Source organism: Chrysemys picta, chromosome 1 (genome assembly GCF_011386835.1).
Source record: "Chrysemys picta bellii isolate R12L10 chromosome 1, ASM1138683v2, whole genome shotgun sequence".
Classification (NCBI taxonomy): domain Eukaryota; kingdom Metazoa; phylum Chordata; order Testudines; family Emydidae; genus Chrysemys; species Chrysemys picta.
The window spans coordinates 234,261,238-234,288,907 of record NC_088791.1 but is presented as its reverse complement, the minus strand read 5'-3'; the positions used below and the strand labels follow the sequence as shown (position 1 = coordinate 234,288,907).

Here is a 27,670-nt window from a genome sequence, read left to right as displayed (position 1 = left end):
TTAAGTAAGATGATGGGAAATTTAGCTTGTGTCTCCTTAAGTATAATTCTAACAACAATTGCCATATCAGATTGCAAGCACTAAACTGGTTCATGCTTGCAAAGGTTATTCACTAAAGCCTTGCTGTCCCCCAAAGGGAATTGATTCATTGGTCCCAGCTGGGTGTTGGCTTTGTTTTATAATTTTGCTATAATGAACATTTTTTTATATCAACATTGCTCTTAAAAAATCATTTCCACTCAAAGCTAGAACAGGTATCTAGTGTAATCCGAGATGCACATGAAAATACAAGTGAATAGAACAGCAAAATCCATTCACTTAAGGACCTTACTGAAGAATAGGGTTGCTACAGGGCGCTCCCTTGGCATGTGTGTTATGGCTGAACAAGCTAAATAGCTGAGTTTAAGTAACAAATCCTTTGGAGCTGTGTCAGTACAATCTGTGAAGAATCTTGAATTTCATGTATCTTTCGGTCATAAGTCATTTACAGTTTTGGGAGTATTCTTCCAAATCGTTTGAGACCTAGAAATTTGGGATTCCTATTCCCATACTATTTTCAGTGCTGTATTGTAGTCAGCAGTTCATATTTGTAGGATCTCTATATGAACTATTAGCAAACTGAACTAGAAGTCATCACTTGGGCTGTTCTTGGAGGGTGTTTTGAATTTCTGATATTATACTGATATTTGTTTTGAACTGAAGATAATTGCTGATCAGGCCAGTTGAGACTCACTACTCAGTACCAGGTGTGACGTTGGGCAGTCTATATGGTTTTATAAAAATATGATAATAAGTGAATATATAACGTAACTGGGATAGTTTTAGAAAAATATGGTAATAAGTGAATATAATGTAACTGGGATATGCTTCATGCAAAAGGTCTCTTGTAAGGTATCATTACAAAGCTTATAATCTACTGAGTGTGATCATCCAATTTGTATAAATGTACCACTCTTGTATCTAAAACTAGAAATATAAAATATAACTCTGAGGGCCTATTGTAATTATGTAAAGTGTGGGCTATTAATGATGGTTTGGAATCTTGATGACTCCCATTAACAAGGACCATTATCTGCAGATGGCTTTGTTTACCTGTATGTCTTCCTCTATATGTGTGTGCTTGCAAGTGGGCAATGAAGTCTTGCAGTGACATGTGATCATGTCACCTGAACTGGAAGCCATCTTTAACCTGGTGCTTTTCCAGTGGGCGAGGGGGGGTGGAAACCCAGAGGGACAAAGGGTTCCCGCCTTATGCAAAAGATATATAAAGGGGTGGAACAGAAAAAAGGGGAGAGAGGAGCCATCATGAAGAATCCCCTAGGTATCACCTGAGCTGCAGCAAGAGCTGTACCAGGGGAAAGAATTGTGCCCAGTCTGAGAAAAAGCTTACTGCAGCATCTCTGAGGGTGAGTTGATCTGTATTCACTTTGATTAGACATAGGGCAGGTCTACACTACCCGCCTGAATCGGTGGGTAGAAATCGATCTCTCGGGGATCGAATTATCGCGTCTCGTCGGGATGCGACAATCGATCCCCGAATCGACGCTTCTACTCCACCAGCGGAGGTAGGAGTAAGCGCCGTCGACGGGGGAGCCGCGGAGGTCAATTTGCTGCCCTCCTCACAGCGGGGTAAGTCGGCTCCGATACGTCGAATTCAGCTGCGTAGCTGAATTTGCGTATCTTAAATCGATCCCCCCTCCCCCCCCCCCCCCGGTAGTGAGGACATAGCCATAGATTTGCGCATTTTATTTTATTTTGCTTGGTGACTTACTTTGTTCTGTCTGTTACTACTTGGAGCCACTTAAATCCTATTTTCCGTATTTAATAAAATCACTTTTTACTTAGTAATTTACTCAGAGTATGTATTAATACCTGGGGGAGCAAACAACTGTGCATATCTCTCTATCAGTGTTATAGAGGGCGAACAATTTATGAGTTTGCCCTGCATAAGCTTTATGCAGGGTAAAACGGATTTATTTGGGTTTAGACCCCATTGGGAGTTGGGCATCTGAGTGCTAAGGACAAGCACACTTTTGTGAGCTGTTTTCAGATAAACTTGCAGCTTTGGGACAAGTGATTCAGACCCTGGGTCCGTGTTGGAGCAGATGGGAGTGTCTGGCTCAGCAAGACAGGGTGCTGGAGTCCTGAGCTGGCAGGGAAAACAGAAGCAGAGGGGTAGTCTTTGCACATTAGGTGGCAGCTCCCAAGGGGGTTTCTGTGATCCAACCCGTCACACTAGGTATCACTAGCCCTTTGGCCTTGGGGTGCTCCTGGGGTCAGGGTGTCACATAACTCTTTGAATATAGGAGACAAAACCAAAACATTGTCTTTTCCATTCCAAATTCAAATTAGATAGTTATGGTCTGTACAGATATGAGTGCTTCCAAAAATACTGAGTAGACTAGGACAGTTTGACAGAATACAGTTTGACAGAACACTGTGCTTTCAATGTCATTAGTCATAAAGGATATTCAGTGTGGTTCTACTCTGTGCAAAAACGGTGTCATGGAGTTCCAGGTCTATTGTAGCTCAGTGATCCCATATAAAAGACACTTAATTTCACAAGAAAGACATATTTTTATTTGAATGTAAAACCTGGATAATTCAACTTAGGACACGGTTCAGCTTCTGGATCCCTTCGGATTTTCACATTATCACCAGTAATAATAGTAATAGTAATAGAGGTTCTGTCCTCAGATGTAACTGATGGGAAGAATTCAGCTCCGAAGTTGAAAGTTGGTAAATCATTTTACCAATAATGCAGAAGGTAGAGAATCCAGTTCCTTCTTTCATATTTGTGCTGGGTCTACAGAGCAATCAGGAATATAAATTAGTAAAAATGTATTTGTTGGTAAAGTCAGCAGATAAGACTGAACACACAAGGAGCAGAGTGATAACAGTAAAGAGCTGTCTTTATCTATTCTGTTTCCAGTGTGGCACCACACTTCAATACTAATGCATAGTGCTATTCTCTCTTCTGTAAAGTATAGTTGCATTGTCTGCCAGAGAAGACTATGCACTTCATGCAAGCAAAGGCTCTGATTCACCACTGCTGAAGATAAATCATGAGTATGGCTTTGGAAACCCTACCACATCAACCTTGGATACTTCAAAGGAGTCTTGCTTTTAGATTTCAGTGGACTGACCCACTTCTAAATCTCATCAGTCATTGGAACAGATGCTCATGGTTCCATTTGCTCTTTGAATTCACCTCCTACCTGAAGAAGTTGAGTACATACAAAACGGCAAGCATTCCTTTGAATCCACACGTTTAGCTTTCAAAAAACAGCTGTAGAGGCACAAGTTTTGCCAGTTATCAATTGTGGAAACCCTGTCATAATGTCATTCCACACCTAAAACACACATGCATTTCAGTGGACATTTGAATGAAGGGTGGTCTTAGAGGTTGGTGTCATTTCCCTGAAACTCCCTATTCTGTTAGCAGATATTGATCTTGCTAGGAAATATTAAGTGGATTCTGGTGAGTCATTGACGTAGATGGCTTGTTACCCAACCTGGATCTAAAGGAGAGTGATTGCCTAGAGAAGAAGCATTTAGGTTAATATGTGTGTGGGGGGGGAGTTAAGGCCAAAGGAGGAGGAGCAGCCATAGGATTAGCATAGTCTCAGGGGATTTGGGCTGTATTTAACCTATAATTCAAAGGCACCTATTCACAAGACAAATATTTTATTTTTATCTCTATTTGTTTTTAGCTTTAGAGAATGGAATTAGAGATAATGAAAATGCTAGATGTAGGCAGCAGCACTGATAGATTCAATTTGGTTAATATTCCATAAATTGGTTTATTTAATTTTAAAAAAAATCTTTTAAGCAGTGCATGTCTTTAAAAAGCTATATACATTTTAAACATTTCACTGTGTTTTTGCTTGCACTCTATTAGTGTGGGGGGTTGGGGGGAGGACATCAATATCTATGTACTCATGTATTGTGCTGTACAATATAGTAATTTGCAGACGTATAAAAAACTTCAGTTTGGATTATCGTATTTATCATGAATTGCCAAATGATAAACAGAGAAATTCTGAGCATAAATTCAATTTGAGCTTCAACTTCAATTCTGCTTTTCTTGACTTGCTTAATTTGTCATTGTGAACGTGTTATTAACACTTTTTCTTTTTGCCATGAATTCCCTTGGGTTTAGTCTCTGTGTGTTTTTTATTATTATTTTCTTGCTTTTAAAAAAAGAAAAGAAAAGAAAAAGTGCCTATGAAATTTGTACATTTCATGTTCTGGAATTACTTTGCTTCTTGCTTCCTCAACCCTGACACCATTTGCTCAGACACTCTGAGTAGTCATATACACACACACACACACACACACACACAACCCTTGATCTTTCTTTGGCAACTTGAGTATCAAAAAAACAGACCTTAGAATTTTACACCTGACTACTTGGCACTAGCTAAATACATTTTCAGTAAGCAAAATTTATGCTAATGTTAGTCCCATCAAACAGCAACCATTACTGTTGAGTATAAGGCTCAATTTCCATCTTGGAAGAGGTCCATTCAGTATGTCCCTATAATAATAATACACCTGAATAATTGTATCTTTATATATCTCTTTGCATCCTGAGTGCAGTTTAAAATGAAATGTATCTACACATAGCATTACTAAGCTACAGTTGGTCCATAGGCCCTTTAATGTCCACAAAGAGCAGACAGAGCTTAAAGTTTTAAAGTCCTGTTGGAAATCATCTGCAGTTAACAGCAAGGAATGGAATATATCTACAGTGAGGGCTAGAAGAGCCAATGCTCCAATAGCTACAAGGAAGCTAAATATTGATGTTCAACCATCAAGCCATCCCCTCCATCAAAGTGTTGCCTGTGGTTACCATGTGTACATCTTACTTATTATTTAAAATCTGCTTCTCTTTCAGCAGAAAAAGCTTCTGCCAAACAGTCTTCATTCCCCAGCCCTCGACCTGCTGGCAATGCTCCTATTAATGCAATGAAAGGGGCATTTCAGCATTAGCTATTGTACTATAACACTACTGTTCCCACTGTAACAATATATATCCACAAAGACAAATAGCTTTGAGCAGTTTAGAGGCAGCAGCCTGGCTTTCTCCTGCTTGGTTTTCTGCCAAAGCTGACCAGGACAGTACAAACACTATATAGGGCCCTACCCAATATAGGATAGTCCTGAGCATGGAAGTGGACTAGTTCTGTGCATGAATTATCCTCTGTTATGGATCTTCTGTCAAAATCAGACACAGCACTAAGTAAGAAAGCAGTCAGAGACAGATACTTGTTAAACAAAATAATAGAAACAAGGGTAAAGAGAGACAAGGGTAAAGATACAGTAGAAGGTGTGGCAGAATGTGCATCCTCTCGCCATCTTGTCCTCGCTAAGTAAGAGGGAGAAACAGGAGCAACACAACAAAGAAATGGAAGTTACAAAGTCTCTATTACTTGAAGTTCTCTGAGATCAGATATTTTATACTTCTCTGTAACAAAACAAAACAAAACAAAAAAACCCAACAACATATGTTTAGGTGGCATTTTGATGCGCTATTAGGCCTTCCTGGATTCCATTGTTACCAACTCATGTTATTTTATCATGCACCTCATGATGTTCAGTGTTTTTCTTAAAGCCCCAGCTCCTAGAGTCTAGTGATTACATGAATATCTTAGCTTTCATTTTAACCGGTTTCTAGCCCTCATGGTTATTCAGAAAAGCTGGAACATGTGAACTGTAGAGGCTAAAAAATACAAAGCAAATTAGAACCACCCCAACATTTATAATTTTTTAAATCTCATGATTTTTAAGCCAATCTGATTTTTGGACCCTGACTCATGATTTTTGACTGTTGCGATTGACAATACTGGATTATATGTTCAAAATTGAAGATCTGGGACTACTTCTAAGGCTTGTAGGAAATGTACAGGAGCTTCATATGAATGATATTTGGAAGATTTAATCCCCACTGCTAGAGAGCAGCAGTGGAATTAGAAAATGACTATTTAGAGCAATATTATATTGGGAGACTCTAGATGCTATTCTTTTCTAGATTGATTCTTTTTCTCAACATGGCAGAAAAGTTTGGTTGAATATGTGTTGTTCCTTTCAGCAGAGCACATTCTGAAAGCAGATATGTGGATGAATATTAGTCTTGCTGTGTCATATTTGTAATGTGTACATGGGTAATGAATATGAAATGAAGAAAGTCAAAGTGAGCTGTGGTTGATTTGCATTATGTTTTGTGCAACTTTAGTACTTACCTAGGTCAACTGGGCATGTTAACATAAAGCTGAGGGAAGGGTTAGCTGCAAAATGTAGGTGCCCAATGGTTTTATAATATTATATGTACTATAGGTAGGGAAGCAATTTTCCAGGAATTTATTTTTTTTCTACAACTTAGGTGAAATAGTACAACAGTTTGGTGTTTCCCCTAGTTAATTTTTTGTTTTAATTTTAGAGTTAAATTTGGGAGTCTTATTAAAAAGTTGATCACTTTACATAATTTCTCCACAAAATTACAAAAAAAAAAAAAGAAAACAAAAGAAATTCTTGTTCTAGCAAGTTACTATGAAGGGTATCATCTAGGGTAACACACTGTGAATTGAACTGGGGACCTCCAAAGCTAAAAGAATTAGCTGCTTCAGTTTGAGCTAAAGAACGCAAGTCTATCTTAACAGGATTTGTAACAGACTCATATTCTCAGTGGACTGGGCCCAAAAGAGGACCTGTAACATGCACACTTACCAATGGGTTATTTTAACATGCATCACTAGACTTCCCATGGGAAGCAAGTCTAAGGGGAAAAACAATTGAAGACAGTTGGCAGTTTATCAAAGAGACATTATTAAGGGCACAAGAGCAAATTATCCCACTGCGTAGGAAAGATAGGAAGTATATATGGCAAGAGACCACCCTCGCTTAATCAGGAGATCTTCAATGATCTAAAACTCAAAAAAGAGTCCTACAAAAAGTGGAAACTCGGACAAATTACAAAGGATGAATATAAACAAATAACACAAGTATGTAGGGACAAAATTAGAAAAGCCAAGACACAAAATGAGATAAACTAGATAGGGACATAAAAGGAAACAAGAAAACATTCTACAAATACATTAGAAGCAAGAGGAAAACCAAGGACAGAGTAGACCCATTACTCAATGAGTGGGGAAAGACAATAACAGAAAATGTGGAAATGGCAGAGGTGCTTAATGACTTCTTTGTTTCGGTTTTCACCACGAAGCTTGGTGGCGATTGGACATCTAACATAGTGAATGCCAGTGAAAATGAGGTAGTATCAGAGTCTAAAATAGGGAAAAATTACTTAGACAAGTTAGATGTCTTCAAATCACCAGGGCCTGATTAAATGCATCCTAGAATACTCAAGGGAGCTGACTGAAGAGCTATCTGAGCCATTAGCAATTATCTTTGAAAATCACGGAAGACTGGAGACATTGCAGAAGACTGGGAAAGGGCAAATATAGTGCTCATCTATAAAAAGGGAAATAAGGACAACCCAGGGAATTACAGACCAGTCAGCTTAATTTCTGTAGCTGGAAAGATAATGGAGCAAATAATTAAGCAATCAATTTGCAAACACCTAGAAGATAATAAGGTGATAAATAACAGTCAGCATGGATTTGTCAAGAACAAATCATGTCAAACCAACCTGCTAGCTTTCTTTGACAGGGTAACAAGCCTTGTTGATGGGGGGGAAGTGGTAGATGTGGTATATCTTGACTTTAGTAAGGCTTTTGATACTGTCTCGCATGACCTTCTCATAAACAAACTAGGGAAATACAACCTAGATGGAGCTATTATAAGGTAGGTGCATAACTGGTTGGAAAATCGTTCCCAGAAAGTAGTTATCAGTGGTTCATAATCATGCTGGAAGAGCATAAGTGGGGTCCCACAGGGATTGGTTCGGAGTCCAGTTCTGTTCAATGTCTTCATCAATGATTTAGATAATGGCATAGAGAGTACACTTATAAAGTTTGTGGACGATACCAAACTGGGAGGGGTTGCAATTGCTTTGGAAGATAGGATTAAAATTCAAAATGATCTGGACAAACTGGAGAAATGGTCTGAAGTAAATAGGATGAAATTCACTAAGGACAAATGCAAAGTACTCCACTTAGGAAGGAACAATCTTTTGCACAAATACAAAATGGGAAATGACTGCCTAGGAAGGAGTACAGTGGAAAGGGACCTGGGGGTCATAGTGGATCACAAGCTAAATATGAGTCAGCAGTGTAATGCTGTTGCAAAAAAAGCAAACATCATTCTGGGATGTATTAGCAGGAGTATTGTAAGCATAACATGAGAAGTAATTCTTCCACTCTACTCCGCGCTGATTAGGCCTCAACTGGAGTACTGTGTCCACATTTCAGGAAGGATGTGGACAAATTGGAGAAAGTCCAGAGAAGAGCAACAAAAATGAATAAAGGTCTAGAAAACATGACCTATGAGGGAAGATTGAAAAAAATTGGTTTGTTTAGTCTGGAGAAGAGAAGACTGAGAGGGGACATGATAACAGTTTTCAAGTACATAAAAGGTTGTTACAAGGAGGAGGGAGAAAAAATGTTCTTCTTAACCTCTGAGGATAGGACAAGAAGCAATGGGCTTAAATTGCAGAAAGGGTGGTTTAGGTTGGACATTAGGAAAAACTTCCTAACTAACTGTCAGAGTGGTTAAGCACTGAAATAAATTGCCTTAAGGAGGTTATGGAATCTCCATCATTGGGGATTTTTAAGAGAAAGTTGAACAAACACCTGTCAGGGATGGTCTAGATAATACTTATTCCTGCCTTGAGTGAAGGGGCCTGGACTAGATGACCTCTTGAGGGCCCTTCCAGTTCTATGATTCTATGATTAATTGTATAATCAGTGCACTTGCCATCATATGGCTATGTTCAGGGTCTATATTAAACATTATTTGCATGCAACAAGGGGAGATCAACCTTTGAGGCCTCTGAAACTTCATCATTCCCCACCATATGGACAGAGGTCCTCCAGGTGGTCAAGGCCATTCTGTGCTTTTTATTTAAAATAAAAATCTCCTTATGATGATAGCCTTGAATTTGTCGGAGTGAAATTTTTATTCTGATTTTTTCCCCCTCAAGAACATGAATTAATACCTTTTCCCATACCACATCCTCCCAAAGCTGCTTGTAGGTCCACATGTTTTGGGGGAATGCCAAACCAATTTACAGTTCAGTGTCATTTGGGCATTTGCTGATGGCACTTAGTCCACTGCAAGCTTCCTTCTTCGCAGCCAGTTGCCTGCAACTCACTCTGCTCCTCTGCTAAATAGGTTACCTCAGTAGCATGAGTCTCAGCCTTCTCTACTGGTTTAAGCAAATAAATCCTGCATTCTAACCCTGACTGACATTGAACTCCCTCTATGGCCTTAGTCATGTCATTTTGGGTATGTCTACAGAGGTCCCCAAACTGTGGGGTGTGCATGTTTTGGGGGGAGCCACAGCACCTGGTCCTCACCTGGCCCTGTCCCCAGCCTCAGTGCAGATCCACACCAAGCTGGGGCCTGGCTACTGACCCCCACTGCAGCCCAGATGCGGCTCTGCTCCCGCACCTGCCTCCAGCCTCGGCCCCTGCCCATGGCTCTGGCCCCGGCCCTGCTCCCAGCCTTTGCCTCACCCCCAGCTGCAGCCCCAGCCTAGGCCCCCTTACCCTGCCTGCATCCCCTCCGCCTGGAGCTGTGGCCTCGCTCTTGACCATAGCTCTGAGAGAGCTGGGGGGTGCAGCCCTCAAAAGTTTTGGGATCACTGGTCTACACTGTGGTAAGAAACCCTCATCACTGAGCCTCAGAGCCTGAGTCTGCAGGCTCGGGCTGTGGAGCTACACAATTGTATTGTAGCCTGAGCCCTAATGTCTACACTGCAATTTTATAGCCCCACAGCCTGGGCCCCATGAGCCGTAGTCAGCGGTCTAAACGCCTTAGTTTCCCCATCCCTGAAATGGAAACAAAATATTCCTGCCGTGTTGGTAAGCATTGGTTGTGATGATTAAATACCTAATGTTTGTAAAATGCTCTGCACACGCTGCATTTTGTACTCAGGTATAAAAAAACGATTGTGGATTGAAAGATATTTTTTAAATGTGTGCAGCAAGGAACAGACCCAAGCACATAGAGCTGGCCTCAATTTCTACAACAGGAAGCTGAGGGACACAAAGAGTCTCCATTTTAAAGCTAAGTCTGTCTGTTTAGTTGTCCGGGAGGATATTGAAGAATCATCTCATTGATCTCCCTCAAAATCCTTATGCCATCTTTGTGCATAGTGATGTGATTGCAGTAAAAAGGGTAAGATAAAGATTTTAAAAAATCACAGGCTCACGCAACAGTACTAAGGCTGGCTCTGATGATGGCAGGGAGAACTCACCTATTTCCTTTGTTACCAAATTTTGGCTAACCGCTGCAACCTGTATGAACAGAACTGAAGGCTGGTGTTATATATTATCTCTCTGGTCCTATTCGTGTGCATGGTAATTTACAGAGCTGCAACAGAGCCTAGCTAATATTGTTGAAGTTGGTTATTTTGCATGTAGACAGGGCCTAAGCAAGATACAACTGTGATCTAAAACAGGGGTTAAACATCGTTCTGCCAGAACTATCAATAACTGGGATATCAGGGCAAATTAGGATTCACATTCCTCTTCCTGCACTTGCCTTATCTCTTTGCTGAAGCCCAAGCTAGCATTTTGTCATCTTCAGTCTTTTTAGAAAGCATTACGCAGAGCTAAATCCATGGCTGCATTTTAAATCTTATTAATAGCTCCCAGTCACCTTCAAGGAGAGGATGGCACACAAATTGCTTAGTACACAGATACTGCAAACAAATAAGTATCTTAAGCAGCCATTACTGTACTCCTAAACTTTTAAACAAAAGCTACTGGGGTGAGACAAATGGTGTATAGTTAGTAACTCAGGGTATGTCTACACTTTGAACTAGAAGGTGTAATTTCCAGCTTGAAGAGACATACCTATGCCAGCTCTGACTGAGCTAGCACACTAAAAAGAGTCTGTAGCTGCAGTGATGTAAGGGGCTTGCTGCCCCAGATACATACCTATCATCTTGGATGGGATAATACTCAGGGTGGCTAGCTCCTCACTCCACCGCAGTTACCCACTTATTTTAGTTCGATAGCTTGATCAGAGCTAATGCAGATATGTCTCCTTGAGGTGCAATTGATACCTCCAGCTCAAAGTGTAGACATACCCTAAGATTAAGGTGACCAGAAGTCCCGATGTGCGGGGCTTTTTCTTATATAGTCACCTATTACCCCCCACCCCCGTCCCGATTTTTCACATTTGCTATCTGGTCACCCTACCTAAGGCTATTAGTGTATCCATACTTTATAAAGAATTTCACAGAATCTTCTTGCTGCCTATATATAGACAGACATACCCTTTTTATCCTCTTACGCTCTTATGCTATTTCTTAGTTTGTATGTCCTAAAATGTACCATGTTGCCTGATATCTTCAGATGTCTAAGCCAAACTAGAATAACACCTACAATGTCTACCTGTCTAATCCACAAAGAAAATTCTCTTCTGTGAATCCTTCTAGCTGGCAGCACTCAATTCTCTAAGGGGGTGATGTGTTCTCCTTGGTTTTCATGAACAGACAGGAAATCTTGCAGTAGCCTAGTGATTTATAACAAATTCCTTCCTCCCCACTGCTGCTCTCCATTTTTTTCTGGACTTAAAAGACAATACTGTAGTGTAAGAAGAGTATTAGAATGTGACTAGTACCTTGTGCTCCCACTGTGAAGTCCAAAGACTCCTCCATTTTTCCCTGTCCCTGGGTTAAAAAGATAATATACGATAAGGGTCAAATGTTGAGATTTTTATTCAGTTTTCACTCACGTCAACTCCAATTGGATCCTACTGGAGTTGGCCTGATTACAGACATGGGAGAAACAGAAGGCCACATTCTGCCTTGCCTTTATGCAGGTTCAAACAGCCACAAGTTGAACAATACCTGGCTATTATGTGGGATTCAAGTCCTTGCTCTTCAGTGGGAAATGTGGTCTGCCCCATTCTTATTTTCCTAGGGTTTGTAGAACTCCAAAGGAGGTAGAAAGTAAATAGAACCATGGCTGCTTCACTCCCCACTCACAAATGGTCAGCAAAGCACATAGGGGCACAGAGTAGGTAGTAAGCTGCACCCCATATACTGGTTGGTGGGGGGCTGCAAGCCTATATCCTCTGCACTTCTGATAGCTTTGGGAGTCTCTACATAGACCCTTACTACAGCTTCTGTGTTTAAAGCACATTTGTGCGCTGAATTAAAACTGTGGTTAAGACCCTCAGGATTTGGCCTTTCAGTTTTACAGACTTTAAACATCTCCATATGGAACATGTTACTCCATTTCATGAAAAAGAGAACATTTGCTCTGACTTTGTAACTGTTCCTCCAAACTGCTAGTAAAAATAAAATACACAAAGTCTTTTTATCCAAATGCCAATTATCATGAAGATCTTGGCATCTAACATTGTGTCAGTCTCCCAAGGTCAAGGATCAGTTGAGGTCAAGTAAATGAACAGTTTTCAGATTGGCTATGGCCATTATAAAAAAAGTCACTGCTCTTTGACAGAATGTGTGTCCACACTGTTTGAGACCCAAAAGATGAGGATCATGCTAAGTGAACTTGGAGACCTCAGATAACAGATTGTTAAATCAGCCAAGAAAAATATTGTGCTGCCTTTGCAGCTTCGAAGTCAATAATGACCAAAAGCTGTGAATTAAAATACTTAGGAGACAGAGAGAGAGAGAAAATGGGTTTAGCTCATCAAGACATATAATCTCTGCACTTTCCAGGAAAACTATAATGTTGACTGCATTGATTACAAAATTCAAAAACACTGAAAAAGAAAAGTTGTATGCTATGTTGGTAGAAAAGAAGGGAACCTGACCTTCAGTATAACCACTGTTATCCACAAACTCTGGGACAGATCCAAACAGTTGTTCATTCTATAAAGCATGTTAAAAAAAATGTGTGCATGGGCATGGCATAAATATTGAGCAACTGCCACCAACCCTGGTTTAAAAGTGCTGTTCAAAGGAGATGATGATACATGTAGGAATTTGAGGTGTTTCATTTTGTACACCTGACTCTCCAGTCTGAGAATGTGCAGTGAGACTACTTCTATTTTCTTTTGGAGTTCTATTTTCATTAAACTCTTTGGAATGTTCTTGGGCATCAGAGATATTTATGGAACACTTCCCCACAACTGTTTGGTACTGTAAAAATATTTTCATAACCTTTACAGTATTTATGCTACAAAATAATTAAGACTAGTGTACAGTGGATGACGTACTAGATTTCCCCCTTTGATACAGTCTAAGTTCAAAACCTGATTTAGGGCAGAAGTGAAAACAGACTTTCAGTGGGCTCCAGCCTAGTCCCTATGGACAATCCTTGTATCAAAACCACTGAACAGTTGGCAGTCACAAAAATAATCTTGCAGGAATACTGGGAATAGAGAGTGAGGGGTATCTTCTGACCAGTGTTCTAGAAGTTTACATAAATCCTGCCAGCATTAAACTTGATTCTATTAATTGTTCTCAGAACTTCTCTTTCATGTTCACTGTTCACCTATTAATACTTTTGAGGGGAGAGGGAAAACAATATCCATCAATAAGCTCTCTATTTGCTATTTGGTTGGCAGTCATTCTGTAACATCCTTGAGTCTACTGACTATGGCCAGTTCACATCAAGCACGTGAACAAAAATGTCTTCTACACAAGATCTCTTCTAGTCAAGATAGCAAAGAGGATTTCAAACATAAATTAGATCATACTCTCTCTAGTACAAAGGGAGGTAGAGTGGTTGGAAGGGCTGTAAATAGACTATAACCTTCAAATCCACTTCCTAGGCCATTGTTATCCAAGTCATGTAAAGCTTGAAGGAATAAATTATTGAATCTGCTATAGTAGCATCCCACTTTCTAGTTATGCCAGTCAAACATTAGCCCCTGTTTTCATGGAAAATGATCTGATGGTGTCCCACTCCTTTCAGTGCTAAAACGAGCACTGAAAAAATGTTTTTGTGATGTACAATCCATCTTGTTGATTTGTTTTTCCTGTGTGAAAATCCTCTGTATTTCAGTTTCCCATGCTGCCTAAAATTAACCCAATATGGACTCCAGAATGTAAATTTGTAAATTGTAAAGAAAAGTTTTCTAGTTTTTTTTCCCTAATAATTCATGATTGCCCAAATTTTCTCCTGTAACAGGTATCATCTTTAAAAAGTCTCTGCAGCAGTATGTGAAAGAGTGGAATATTCTGGGAGTTGTAGTCTTTCAAACAGAGCTCTGCAAGTATATACCTGTATTGGAACACTACAGCTCCCCGAACTTCCTAGTGTCACTGCCTATGAAACGTCCTGCAACATGACTAGCGTAGGGGGGCATTCAAGGATTTCCAGCACTGCAAATCACGTACCTTATTTCATCGGTGTATTGAGGTAATTGAGAACTGGAATGCAAGTCTATGAGCCAATTGTGTGTGGAACTGGGGAGAGAATGAGGAAGGAAAGCTTGGTATAAGAGTCTGTCTTCATCACTTGGATTCTTTAAATCTAGAAAGATATTCAGTCCAAAAGTTATGGTACAGTTCTATCACAAGTCATTGGACTCTTTCGTGTTTGCTTACATACTATTTGAGAATATTTCTTTCCGTTGCAAGAATGAATAACTGGGTGAGATGGCTGGTGTTATGCTGAAGGCCCAGCTAAATTATTATCACTGTCCATTTTGGCCTTAAAAAATATATGGAATTTCAGATAGTAGTGATAGATAAACTCAATTTGTATATTTTTAGAAGCTCATCGTCTGTATTATCTTGATTGGCAAAACAATACCAGAAATTTCATAGGCACAGGCTTGCGGGTGAGCATTGTTACTTCTGCAGCTGGTCAGTCAGTAGAACCGCCTTTTTTACTGTGTTTTAATACTTCTGCTTCTGGCCCCAGTTGGTATCCAAAAGCATTGTGGGGAGCAAAAATAAAAAATTATGAGAAAGTTAATGACAGTTTCTAGATCCTCAAAGATTTCAGTTGAGTGCAACTTGTGGGTGAGATTTAGGGAGGTTCCTCATTTTATCTGAATGAGTTTGTTTTTCCTGTCAGCTGCGGCACTGAGATCTGTGCTGACATGCAAACCCTTTGTGGCCCAACTCTAGAAAGAAGCTGGACATTTGAGCTGACAGCTAATTGTATTATAAGGTGAATTACAAGTGATAGTACTAATACACTGTACATCTATAATTTAGATTTAATGGAAAACTCACATGCATACATTTATTCATGCACATAAGTGTTTCACAGAACTGAAGCCTTAATATACAATATAAGGACATCAGTCTGGGGAATAGTGAGGGAGATGGAGAAAAGAGGGAAACAGACAGCTGAGCACTCAACTCCCACTGAAATCATTCATCTCACAGAAGGGAACTCTAATTGATTGTGCCTTTCTGGCACATCTACTAATATTTTCAATTTATTTGAGGTAATGACTAGCTTTGTGTTTTACAGTCTGTGTCCTACATACACAAATAAGTTCCATAAACACCCAGTACATAGATCTGTGAGAAGCTGTATGTATAATTAATGTTCTCGTGGACTGGGAGATGTCTATTTATAGGTTTATCTAATAAATAGCACAGTTATGACACCAACAGAGAATGCCAAGAATTTCATAGAAACTATAAATTTAACTGTGTCTTAAGCACACTTAGGTTGTTTAGGGCAACTCCAAATATGAAGAGATATTGGAGGTACCTGCTTACCTTCATAAATAGGCTGCCTGCTTTGGAAGATACGTTGCTGCCTTCTCAACCAGCCCTTAATGTTGGGGGGAAAGCATGTCTTCTGAGATACAGTACAAGGAAAATAGGGAACAGGGAAAGGATAGTGGTAAGGAGATGTGTTTTTATTAGATGACAAGTCCCTGCAAGAAAAGCTGAAGTTCTATTATCTCCATAAAATCACAGTCTCTTTTACAAGAAAACAGTAGATTTATTTTAGCTTTACTAAGACCTTTTCTTTTCTTTTCTTTTCTTTTCTTTTCTTTTCTTTTCTTTTCTTTTCAAAAGGTCATGCAATCAGCAAGCATATGTATGCTTATGTGAATATCAGTGCTTTTGAAGATGAATATGCATATTCAATACTATAGTGATTTCATTAATTTTATTTAGTACTCAGGACATAGCTTTCAGCAAGTCACTAACCATTAGGACAAAACAATTAGTCACATACAGGAATACAGTTTAAAAATAAAAACACCGGAAAATCAACTTCTATTTATCCGTGGTAGGGTAATAGTTATTGGAAGGTAAAGGAAAATAAATATGGCCATTGTGCAATGTATTTAATAAGCTAATTTGTAATGGTGATGAGCTCCTCCATTGTAAGGAAAGAGTGAAACATTTGTTTCCTTTTCCACAAATGATCAGTCAAACAAATCCCACTTGTGAAGCAGGTAGAACATTATAGGTCAGAGTTTGTTACCCTCACTTATTGGTTGAAACCAATAGAAGTATTTGCAAGGTGAAGTACTACTCAATATGAGTTGGGTAAGAAGATCTGGCACTACGTTTTGAAGTATTAGTGTTCTCACTAGTTTAAGGCCAAAATTTGCCTTCACCTACATCCCATGGAACTCCATTGATTCAGGAATGGAAATGGAATTGCGTAAGGTGTAGTTCAGGATAGAATTTGGACATCTAAGTATATTGAATGAATGTGTCCCCCAGAATGTGATGTTATTCCATAAAAGGATAATAGATTGTTAATCAGTCTTTTCCCTATCATTAAGGATGGGCCATATTTGGATCCCAATTATGACAATGTAAATTGTATAACTCTGTTTATGTCTAGTTACTCTGGATTTATACCAGTGTAACAGATCTCGCTATGATAGAGCAACTGTTGATACTCATGTATATTGTGGGAAGCATACATTAAGAAAGCCACCAATCTGCAAGCACCATCAGTTGATAATGTTCCCTAACCAAATTCATTTCAAGTATTTGTCAGAAAATGTAAAGTCAAGAACATAGGTCTAAATCCGTATTTTTGGTCCCTTGAGCTCTGTAAGAGGATAGTTTTTGTTTTATAGTGTATTACTGTCATATAACATGAAGCGAGCTGGTCAAACTATGACTCATGTATAATTTATTCCGTTCGTTTAGCCCTTTTCTCCAGTCACAAATGATTTGTGAATATATTTTGATTTTCATAAATGTGTTGTATGAAATAGTTTGAACTCTTTAGCCTATTAATTATAACTGACTTGGCATATCGTTAGCTATCCACAGTCACCTAAGTTATTTGGCATTGCTTCTGCATTCCCAGTTGGATAACTGAAACTTTTTATAAAAAGGAGGGAAACTGGAAGTTTCAAGTTAGCTGGGCAAACCCTTCCTGCACTAGCCTTTTGTTTCCCATGAACATTCTTTTAACTGGAAATCACTCTGATTAATATTTATGGATGCAGATAAGAACTTGGTTTGGAATACCACTGAAGCAAATTAATTGAGGCAAATATTTTTTTTTGGCGGTATTTAATGCAGTTCTAAAAATTGAGGCCACCTGTTACAATAAACTGTTTTTTTTTAAATGTGCATTGATTGTAGCTGATCATACTGATAATACTATGCTTAAATTTGGTTGACTTATTGATTTATGTGAAGAATAACCCATTTAATCACAATAAGTGAGAAGCATTAGCAGGTATCTTAAGTAGATCTGTAAGTTGACTTATCCATCATTAATTAATGTATAAGTCTTTTTACAACTGATTATATGAAGGAAATTTTGCTAGAGTGATCATGTTTTCCAATAACCACACCGTAGTAATACAACCATCCCATTGTATTGTGTGTGGTAGAAAGGAAGAACCAAGTCCCTTCAAAACTTGTCTTTACATTTTTAAAGAAAGGATCCTGCTTCACTTGAAGAATGTGGTGAGCTCTCTCCACTTTGGATTTTCCATTGTGACTCAAGCCAATGTGTCCCAAAATCTTTGACATCAGTTTAGCCAGAGAATATTCCATGGTCCTGCAAAAAGTGATGCATATATTTAACTTTTACTCTCAATGTGATTATTCAAAGTTAAGCTTGTATATAAATATGTACAGGACTGGGGCTTTTTAAAAAAATATAATCTGGGATATAGAGTTACAATTAGAGTTGGTCAAAATTGTTAAGTTGAAAAGTAGCTTTGATTACAAATGGCTTTTTATCTAAAGCAATTTTTGTTAATTTTCAATTAAATTTTCCATTTTTCAAAGGAAAACTAAACCTTTTTATACAGATTTTTTTTCAATTTTCTTTTAATTGAAACACTAAATGTTTTGCACAGGAAATATTGATGTAAACAATTTAAAAAAAGAAAAATCTATGAAAAAAGGCATTTTTCTCCCAGCTCCAGTTAGAATCCATACATTCACCATTGATTGAGATCTTTTTCCTGAACTGACACAGACAGCTGGTCAACTAATTAATATGATGTGACTGACAGCTGTTATTAAGAATCATTACAATAGATTTTTCCATACCAAAGAAGGCTTGCTATTGTGAGGTAGGAAACACCTTCAACTTCCCCAAACTTCCCTCTGAAATTTTTGTATTGAGCAGAGTGGAAGTTTTATACTCGTGTCTAGCAGAAAACTTAACACTGTATAATCTTGCTTCCTTCTGGATTGCTTGTGCTGATGGAGATCTGATTCTAATACTGTCTTAACATACTTGATGAATTTGATAAAGGGAGCAGCACAAGCAGATTGAAGATGTTGGTATGGGGGTAAAGGAGGCCTCCTGCAAAGCACTGATTTAATTAGTATTATTGACAACTGGGAACTAGGTCATACTGGTCTAATTTCAATTTCATTTTGTTCCATTACAATTCCACAGAAAAATAGGGCCCAGTTATCTCAGAAGTATCATAGAGGGAATATGCAAGATGGGGACGGTATCCCACATCAAGTTAGTTTCATGTCTTTTATTCATGCAGATCCAGTGGGATAAACCCACAGGTGGCAGGCACTGTACAATAGCAGATTCAGATTGCAATTAATAGAGTTTAAAGCCAAAAGGGACTGTTGGATCATCTAGTTTGATCTCCATTATATCACACGCCATTAAATTGCACCCAGTTACCCCTGTATTAAGCCTGATGGCATGGAAGACTGGGTGAAAAGAGGAAGCTTAACATCTTCTTCCACTTGGTTTCTTTCTGCCTTTCCCATCACTAGCCAATCTCAATCTGTCACAGGGATCCTCACTCCTATATCTGTTTGGCCTTTGTTGTTCTGTCCCATTATATAAGGATATTTCCAAGAAAACAAACCAAGAGAGCCCTGGAAGAAACATATAAGGAATAATTGTTTTGTTGTATCTTTTAAATATCATATTCTATATCACATCTATATCATATAGAGAAGTTCCTGTCTCTATACACAAACATGGATCTTCTGTGAGGGCCACAGAAGGGGGGAGGTCAGTGGTTTGAGTATTGCCCTGCTAAACCCAGGGTTGTGAGTTCAATCCTTGAGGGGCCATTTGGGGATTTAGTTGGGGATTGATCCTCCTTTGAGCAGGAGGTTGGACTAGATGATTTCCTGAGGTCCCTTCCAACCCTGTGAAGCAGGCGTTTTTCCTGCTTCAGAAAAAGTAATGTGTATAATTACTTCCCTTCTGCAGTTATTAGTCTGCATTGATGTTCAACCGATGCATCCGCACTGCTTTGCTGAACATATCACCCCCATCTGTCAATCACTAAAAGGAAGCACGGCATGAACCCGAAGTAGTGATTCTGTTCTGAGCAAACCTTCTTCAGCATGCACATTAGCAGGAGGGGCAGGTGGATTAATAGCCTCTGAAGAAGAGCTGTCATCAGGCATAATTCAATTTCTGGCTAGTGTAGGCATTCAGTGTCTCCTCATCTTCCATCACACACCCTATATATATATATATCAGCAGCACCAAGTACCTTTTATTTTTCAATGCTCCATACAAAGAATAGACTTATTTTCCCCTCCCCCATGCCAAGCATTGCACATATTGTCAATATTGACCATTAGAGAGATACTTTAAGTATCCAGCTCTTTACTGGAGGGACTCATAGTGACTCAAAAGAGAGCAGCTATGTTTTGTTGTGAATATAAAACATTGCTTGGTTTTAGGGGAGGTTTTTTGGGTTTTCTTTTTAAATGTTAGTTCTCGTGAAAGCTGCAGGCCTGTCAGCCCTGAAGGAATCCTCTGTTAACCATATAACAATTGTAGCATGGGCATCAGCAGTGCAAGCTTCCTTCTGCTGCCTCAGCCATCTACCTCAGCCCTGTTCCGGTGTGTAACCATTAACAGTCACAACGTGTCCCATTTCCATCCTCATTTAGTTCTTGGCCTCTCTCTTGAGAGTGCCAGCATCAGCACTAAAGTGATTGGCAGAAGAAGGGTACTGGTTAGTGCCAAGTGTAATGACGGCCTTGTGATGTGGACACCTGAGGAGGTACTAAGGGTGATTTTGCTCATTTTGGAGGGCACCAAACAGCCATCAGATGGTAACAACAGTCACAATCTGACCTTGAAATAATGCCCTAGATGTGAAAGGCTCTGTATACCATTATTAATTCCTGGAGTGTCAACCACCTTCCCCACCCTCAAAAAACAGCTGCACAGTCTGCTCAGTATGGCCTTTCTAAATCCTACTCAACTATCTCACACCGAGAGAGGGGGGAGGGGGCAAGAGACTGCTTGCAGGCTTGTCTTTATATTTATCAGCTGGAGCCTGCAAGTGCACATTTATCATTAGGGTCTGCCGCTAGAGTTCTAAAGGAGGCGTGGAATCAAATATTGCTTCCCAGCTGCTGTTTTTCTATTTATGAAATATGTTATTGAAAAATAATTTAATACATTTGTAATGTCCATGTTTCTCAAGCAAGTGAACAGTTCCACTCCAGAGTCCCTGCTGCGTTCTGTAAACTCTGAATTTATTACATACTGAACACTATCAATACTCTCCTACGTTTTTAGAGTATCCATTTGCCCAGAAGTTATAATAGGGAGCAGCATTTGATGGAAGTGGCACATCATCCTTTTTATTGTTGTCCTATATTTTCAAAAGGCTCCAGGGTGGTAGCTGTTGCAACATCCTATGGCAGCCTCAGACCTTCTTAATAAATGGGGGAGTTCAAATGTCTAACACAGGTGCAGAGTTTTTAGTATAACAAGAAAGCTGCAGGATGTCTATTCTCAGAGTGGAAACTATAAGGTGTATTCCATAAAGAAAGTAGAAATTGAAGTCTCTATCACCATAGCAAGTCAAAGCACACTATAAACAACATCTGCCAACATGCTACATAATCAGACCAGGCTCTATTATTTGAAATCTATAAGAACTTCATCTTTTATACTGGGCTCTGCCCTGAAGTCTTTAGTCATTCTGGGCTAGACTGTGGCATTTAGCCACAATCCTGATATAGGGAGTGGTGCATAATTGCATCACCCCAGAAGGAGCACTGGGGGAGATTGTGGCTGCCTAAGTCTCAATCCCCCTGGCACTGCTGCCAGGACATGAGGCATGTAGATTTTGCACCAGTCATTATGGAGAATGCTCTCCTTTATGCAACAGCCACACTCTTTGCTCTGGTATGGGGAAACGGGTGTGACCCCACCCTTTTTTGTCTGCCCTGATCCCCATAGGATTGGGGGATGAGGAACAGGAGGGAGAAGTCCCTGTGCTCTTCAGAGGGTATTTTGTGCTGTCCTTGAGCAGCTGCCAAGGGTAGAAAGGAGGTTTCTTGTGTGCCCCTCTGCTACTGTACACCTGAGCTCGCAAACAGACCCTCTATGCTAATGCAAAACTTCCACTGACCTCTCTGGGTGTTTTTCCTGAACACAGAGGGGCTTCATCCTGCAAGGTTCCAAGCACTCTGACCCTGATCCATCAAAGCACTTAAGCCCAAGCTTATCTTTCAGTACATGAGTAATCCTGTTCAAGTCAGTGGGGCTACTCACGTGCGCAGTGCTCTATTGGATCAGGGCCAGATGGCTCAGCACCCAGCAGGATAGAGCCCAGAGTGAGCAAAAACGTCAGGATTATTCCCTTGGTGAAATATTTATAAAACATGATGAAAAATTGGCTCATATCGTTTTAATAATGTTGTACCTTAAGGCAAAAAAGATATGGGATCAGGAAATGAAGAGTTATGGAAGATGTTAACCTACGCATTCAGCTCAAACAGAAATATTAGGTTTGCTATGTTTTGTGAGAAAAGATGGATAATAACATCACTTAAATTTTTATTACTTTGTACAGAGCATGTGATGCGCTTAACTTTTCATTTTTCATGAGTGAAATTTAATTAACTATGTTACCACCATAGAAATAGCTCAAAATTAATACTCATGATGGAAGTCAAATACTGTAGGTGAATTACCCCAATTGAAATACCCATTAAATCTGGAGACCTCCTAGGCACCCAAAGTGCTGTTCTGCCAACAACAGAAGAGAAAAGCTGTCAAGTAGATAGCTTCATAGATTCCAAGGCCAGAATTAATGAATCCTGCAGTAACAATTGCAACCTGGATATTACAAAATGTTATGTAGTAAGCAAAGCGACAAGTTTATGCAAGCAGAGTTTTAGAACATGAGAATATCAGTGGATGCCATAAACTCTTTGTCCCTTGCCATCACCACCTTTTCCCAGCCCACTACCCAGCCATGCTCCATCTGCATTTCCAGAAACCGCTCTGCATGTAACAGGATTTACTGTGTTTGAAATGTCACTTCAGCCCAGGCTTGATGGGTCTGATATTTTTTCCTCTCATTACAACTCACTTCTTGGATATCCTCACTTTTACAGGTTTTGATTTTGTATTATTTAGGCATTGTCATAACCATATTATAGCTTCCATTCCAAGGAATAGTGGGATTCTGGAGTTTCTATAGGTAAGATTTTCAAAGGCACAAGTTGGATTCAGATGAGCACTTAACTGCCCTTTGTAAATCTCTCTTCTACATCTGTTATATGATAGTGAGAGGTCAGCTGAGGCCCCCATGTGCTACTTTCATATTAACCACTTTCATATTATTAGTATTCTACCTTTAGCCTTCTCTACAGAGTTAATCATGACCAGCTAATACATTTTTAAACATGAGTTTCCTTGTCCACACTAAGGGCAAAATTATGTTTATCATTATAGAGTTAAAAGTGTACCAGTTAACATGTTTTCTTACATGATACATGTTCCCAGTGTTGACATAAGTTCTATAATCCAGGATAGATGCCAGGGTGGCTTCCCATCCGAAATGTGAGGAACTGTAATTGCATCTGTTGCACCACTACATCCTGGAGCTATATGCTGTACAGTACAGTATGGTAACAAGAATTACGTGAATAGTTGACGCCAGTGCTTTGGACAGGATATGATCACTGAGACTGTGCAAAATTTTTAAATCCTCGTGATTTCACTTTATGAAGGCCATTCATCCCTACAGTTAAAGCTGAAGAATTAAGAACTTGGCTCCAACTAGAGAACTAGTAAGAAAATGTGTATTAAGAGGATACTGGTTTAAATGACCTGAGAAGAGTCAAAATTACAGCTCAGGATCAGCCATAAGGAGTTCATTCTAAATAAACTTTTTTCATTTAATATTAATATAATTGGTGACCTTATTGGACAGTTGGGCAAAACCAAGAAATGCGTTAGCAGCAAAGTTTGAAGAATGCTGAAAGAATTCTGTCTCCAAGCTATATTGGAAAAGGACATAGGGCTGAATGCTCAAAAGGAGCTAGTCTCCACACTTCTATTTCAAGTGCTAACTTCCACTGAGTTCACTCAGCCCTCTAACTCTACTTATTAAACTAAGGAAGGAAATTAGTCTGACTCATTCCTAATGATAGGACAAAGTATAGGACTCAAATAAAACAAATTCTATGCAGGAAAAGAACATGGTAATAGCCAGACTAGACCAGACCAGATGATGATTCATCTAGTCCAGTATCCCATCTCCAGCAGCAGGCATTACCAGATGCTTCAGAGGAACGTGCAAGAAAATCTGCAATAGACAGTGATGGACTAACCGACCCATAGGGAAATTTTCTCCCTAAATGCCATCAATGAGAGATCAGTCTATACATTGAAGCATGATGGTTTCTCCCTCTTCCATAACTTTTGTTTAATTCCTACTATGTACCTCTGGATGTCCCTGTTACCCATATACATGTCAAATCCTCTTTTGAATCCCATTATGCTTTTTGCTTTCAAAATTATGGCAATGAATTCCACAGACTGATTGTGTGTTGCACAAAAAATATTTTTTATCATTTTTTGATTGATGCTTTTGATTGTCATCAGATGGCCCCTGATTCTTGTATTTCGAGAGAGGGTGAATAGAAGTACTCTTCTTTATATCATTGATTATTTCATGTGCCTTTATCAGGTCCATTTTATTCATCTCCTCTCTAAAGTAAACACTCCCAAACCTTTCAATTTCTCTTCATGTAGAGGGTTTCTGTGCATCCAATCATCCTTGTCACTCATCTCTGAACTCCTATTTCTAATTTCTTTTGTTAGGATGATCAGATATGAATATAGTATTCCGGTTAAAGGTTTACCATTGATTTATATAATAGCATTATAAGATTTTCAGTACAATTCTCATTCTTTTAAACATTTTGTTTGATTTTTTGACTGCTGCTGCACGTTGAACAGAGATCTGAGCTGTCCACAGCTTTCACTAGATCTTTTTCTGATGGTGTTATGGTTAATTTAGAACCTGGTAAATTGTCTGAGTAGTTTGAGTAGTTCAAATTGTTCCATCCAATATCCATTACATTGTATTGGTCAGTATTGAAGATGGAAAAGGAATCTCTCAGCAAATATGGCAGAGGATCACAGATGTCAAATAAGCTGATGGGAAATAAAACATTTAATCGACTATCACCTTTGACTATGAGGTTTGATGTGAAATGGAAAATAAAATCAGGATGCTTGACGACAAATTTCAAATGCCTTCCCTTTCTATTGCACCTCTAAACCTACCAGAGGCAAAAGAGTAAACCATGCATGTAATTCCCTATGGCAGAACAGCTAAACAAGCCTTTATGGCATTTAAAAGTAGACTGGAGTTGAATAAGACTGAATCAGACTGCAGTGTGTGCTCCCTACAAGGACAGACATTTTCACCTGAGAAAGTCTTTGCTTCATTTAACCTTATTTAAACTTGCTTGTATTTAAGTGATCAGAGGGATCTCTCTAATTTATAGTTTTGGATCTAGTAATCACTGCGTAGTGTTTTATTTAATGGTGTGAGAGATTCTCCAAGCATTGACAGTGAGTTTCTTAGTGGGAGTCCTGTAAGAGCTTCTGAAAACAAGGGTTAAGCATACAATTTGCATGGTTATCTTTACTGGGCACATTCTAGGCTACCAAACCTGAATTTTTACAAAAGTTTGTGTTCAGTGGCCCCTTATTGCCCTGTGTGAACTGCCTGTATGGCAGGTATCTGCATGTGGAGGAGAGCAACTATGGGCCACTGTTGGTCCCACACATGTGGGTGGGGATTGGATTAAGTCTTCCCTTCGCCTTCCATCATGCCAGCAGCATAATTGAGCCAACATTCCACAGGGAGTAATCTATGACAGGTATCAGGGTGGTGCAGATTACTCCCCAACACCAAGAGCCCCCTGGAGCCAGGTGTGGAAGTAAGAACCAGAGTGTAACTCTCAATGTCACAATTCCCTTCCCTGTCTGGGCCCTGGAATAATGCAACTCTGCATTTCCCCTTGTTATAAAGCCACAGTTAGAGCTGAGTGAATTTTTTTTGACTAATGATTTATTCAGCAAAAATGCAGTTTTTGATCCACCGAAACTTGTTCTCAATTTGGATTGAATCTTGTGAATAGTTTTAGCCAAAAAAATTAGGAGGAAATTCCAAAAAATAACCCCAAAATGTCTTGTTTCAAACTTTTCAAAACAACATTTCAACTTTTTGTTTCAAAACAGTGTTTTGTTTAGAAATGTAGCTAGATTTAATTTTTAAAAGGGTACAAACCACCCCAAAACTATCCAAAACATTTCACGTTTCAGGTCAAACAAAACATTTCCTTTGGCCTGAAATGGAGGTTTTGGTTCATATCAGTGAGAAAACCAAAACATTTCCATTTTGGGCTGACCCCAAATGATGGGGTTTTTCCTGATTTTTTTCAGCTGAGCCACCAAATTGAAACACTAACTATTCACTCTGCTCTAGTCACAACTGCACCCTTAGAAATTTGACAGGGAAGTGGTTGCTTCATCGCTGCCAGATTCTTAGCTCTGCCATTAGAAACATCATAAAATACTGTGATCCAATCATATGTCCAGCTTCCCTTTGCAGCTGCATTCCCCTAAAGGTGCTTCCATTATATTAATAAGTTTGGGAAAGAATGCAAAACATCAATTTTTAAATAAAACATGTGCAATGACAGCCACATTTTTGGAGATATTAAAAGAAACCTCTTCAGTCGGGTCAATCACAGTTTTTAATGTGTCGAGCATTTTTACAGACTGTATATTGAGAATCTGGCTGTATTTAGCTAACTGACATGAGATAAGCAACAGAGGGTCCTGTGGCACCTTTAAGACTAACAGAAGTATTGGGAGCATAAGCTTTCGTGGGTAAGAACCTCACTTCTTCAGATGCAAGTGGGTAAGAACCTCACTTCTTCTGTAGAAGTGAGGTTCTTACCCACGAAAGCTTATGCTCCCAATACTTCTGTCAGTCTTAAAGGTGCCACAGGACCCTCTGTTGCTTTTTACAGATTCAGACTAACACGGCTACCCCTCTGATACTTGACATGAGAGAGTTTCTACCTCCAATCCCCATCACCATATTCGATATGCAGGCTTAATTACTGGCTCTGTACAATTAAAGGCCATACTCCAATACCCTTAATAATGCTGAATAGTACTTAGTCTAGAGATAGTGAATAGAACACCTTGTGCAGTAAATACTACCCAACATGAGTAAAGCAACAGAATCTGGCCCCTAATAATTTGTAGAAATCCAAACTCATGTCTAAAATTAAGCCAGATATTAAAGTGCATTACTTGGCTTCATTATGATCTGAAGCAGCAGCAGATTCTGTCTTTTTATCAGATATCAAGTCATAGAAACAATCAATGACTTCTGACTCCTAAAATTCTCTAGATCATGACTTAGATAGCAGTGAAATATGGCTCATGAAATGGTCTCTTTGAAGCACCCATAACCATCAGTACTTTTTAAAAATATCTCTAGTCTGTTTATTAGTCTTGTGAGCAAATAAGGAAGGAGAAATGTAGACCCAAAATCATTCCCAGAAGAACATTTTAAAGACACTTTCTAAAGGAAGAGCAACAAAGAAGAAGTCTAGTCTCAAGGGACAGCAAAAAAGTTCTGGGCTGCTATGAAAAGAATAGCTAATTTGTCAGTGTTAACTTTTACATGATGTAGTTCTATAGAGGAATTTTAATGTGGTGTCCTCTGTTAAATGCTGAAATGATTTCCTGAGGTGAAACTGACTGGCATGCTAATCAAGGTACAGCATGTGCACCACTAGAAAAGTAATACTGCTAAAGGTGGCATTCACAAGTAACCAGGAGCTTTATAAGGGGTAAAATCCCTCTAAAGTGCA

At 39.2% G+C, this 27,670-nt stretch overlaps 1 protein-coding gene and 1 long non-coding RNA gene across 6 annotated transcripts in view; one reads left to right on the top strand and one right to left on the bottom strand.

Moving 5' to 3' along the window:
* The window catches only part of GABRG3 (gamma-aminobutyric acid type A receptor subunit gamma3), a 529,212-nt gene that overhangs the window by 400,663 nt on the left and 100,879 nt on the right, over positions 1 to 27,670 (top strand). The gene's annotated exons all lie outside the window — the stretch shown is intronic.
* Positions 11,755 to 16,099, bottom strand: LOC122172229 (uncharacterized). The gene is made up of 3 exons (XR_006172322.2): positions 15,794 to 16,099; positions 14,450 to 14,518; positions 11,755 to 11,803 (listed from the first exon to the last, which is right to left on the bottom strand). It is a non-coding gene; the product is annotated as an uncharacterized LOC122172229 (long non-coding RNA).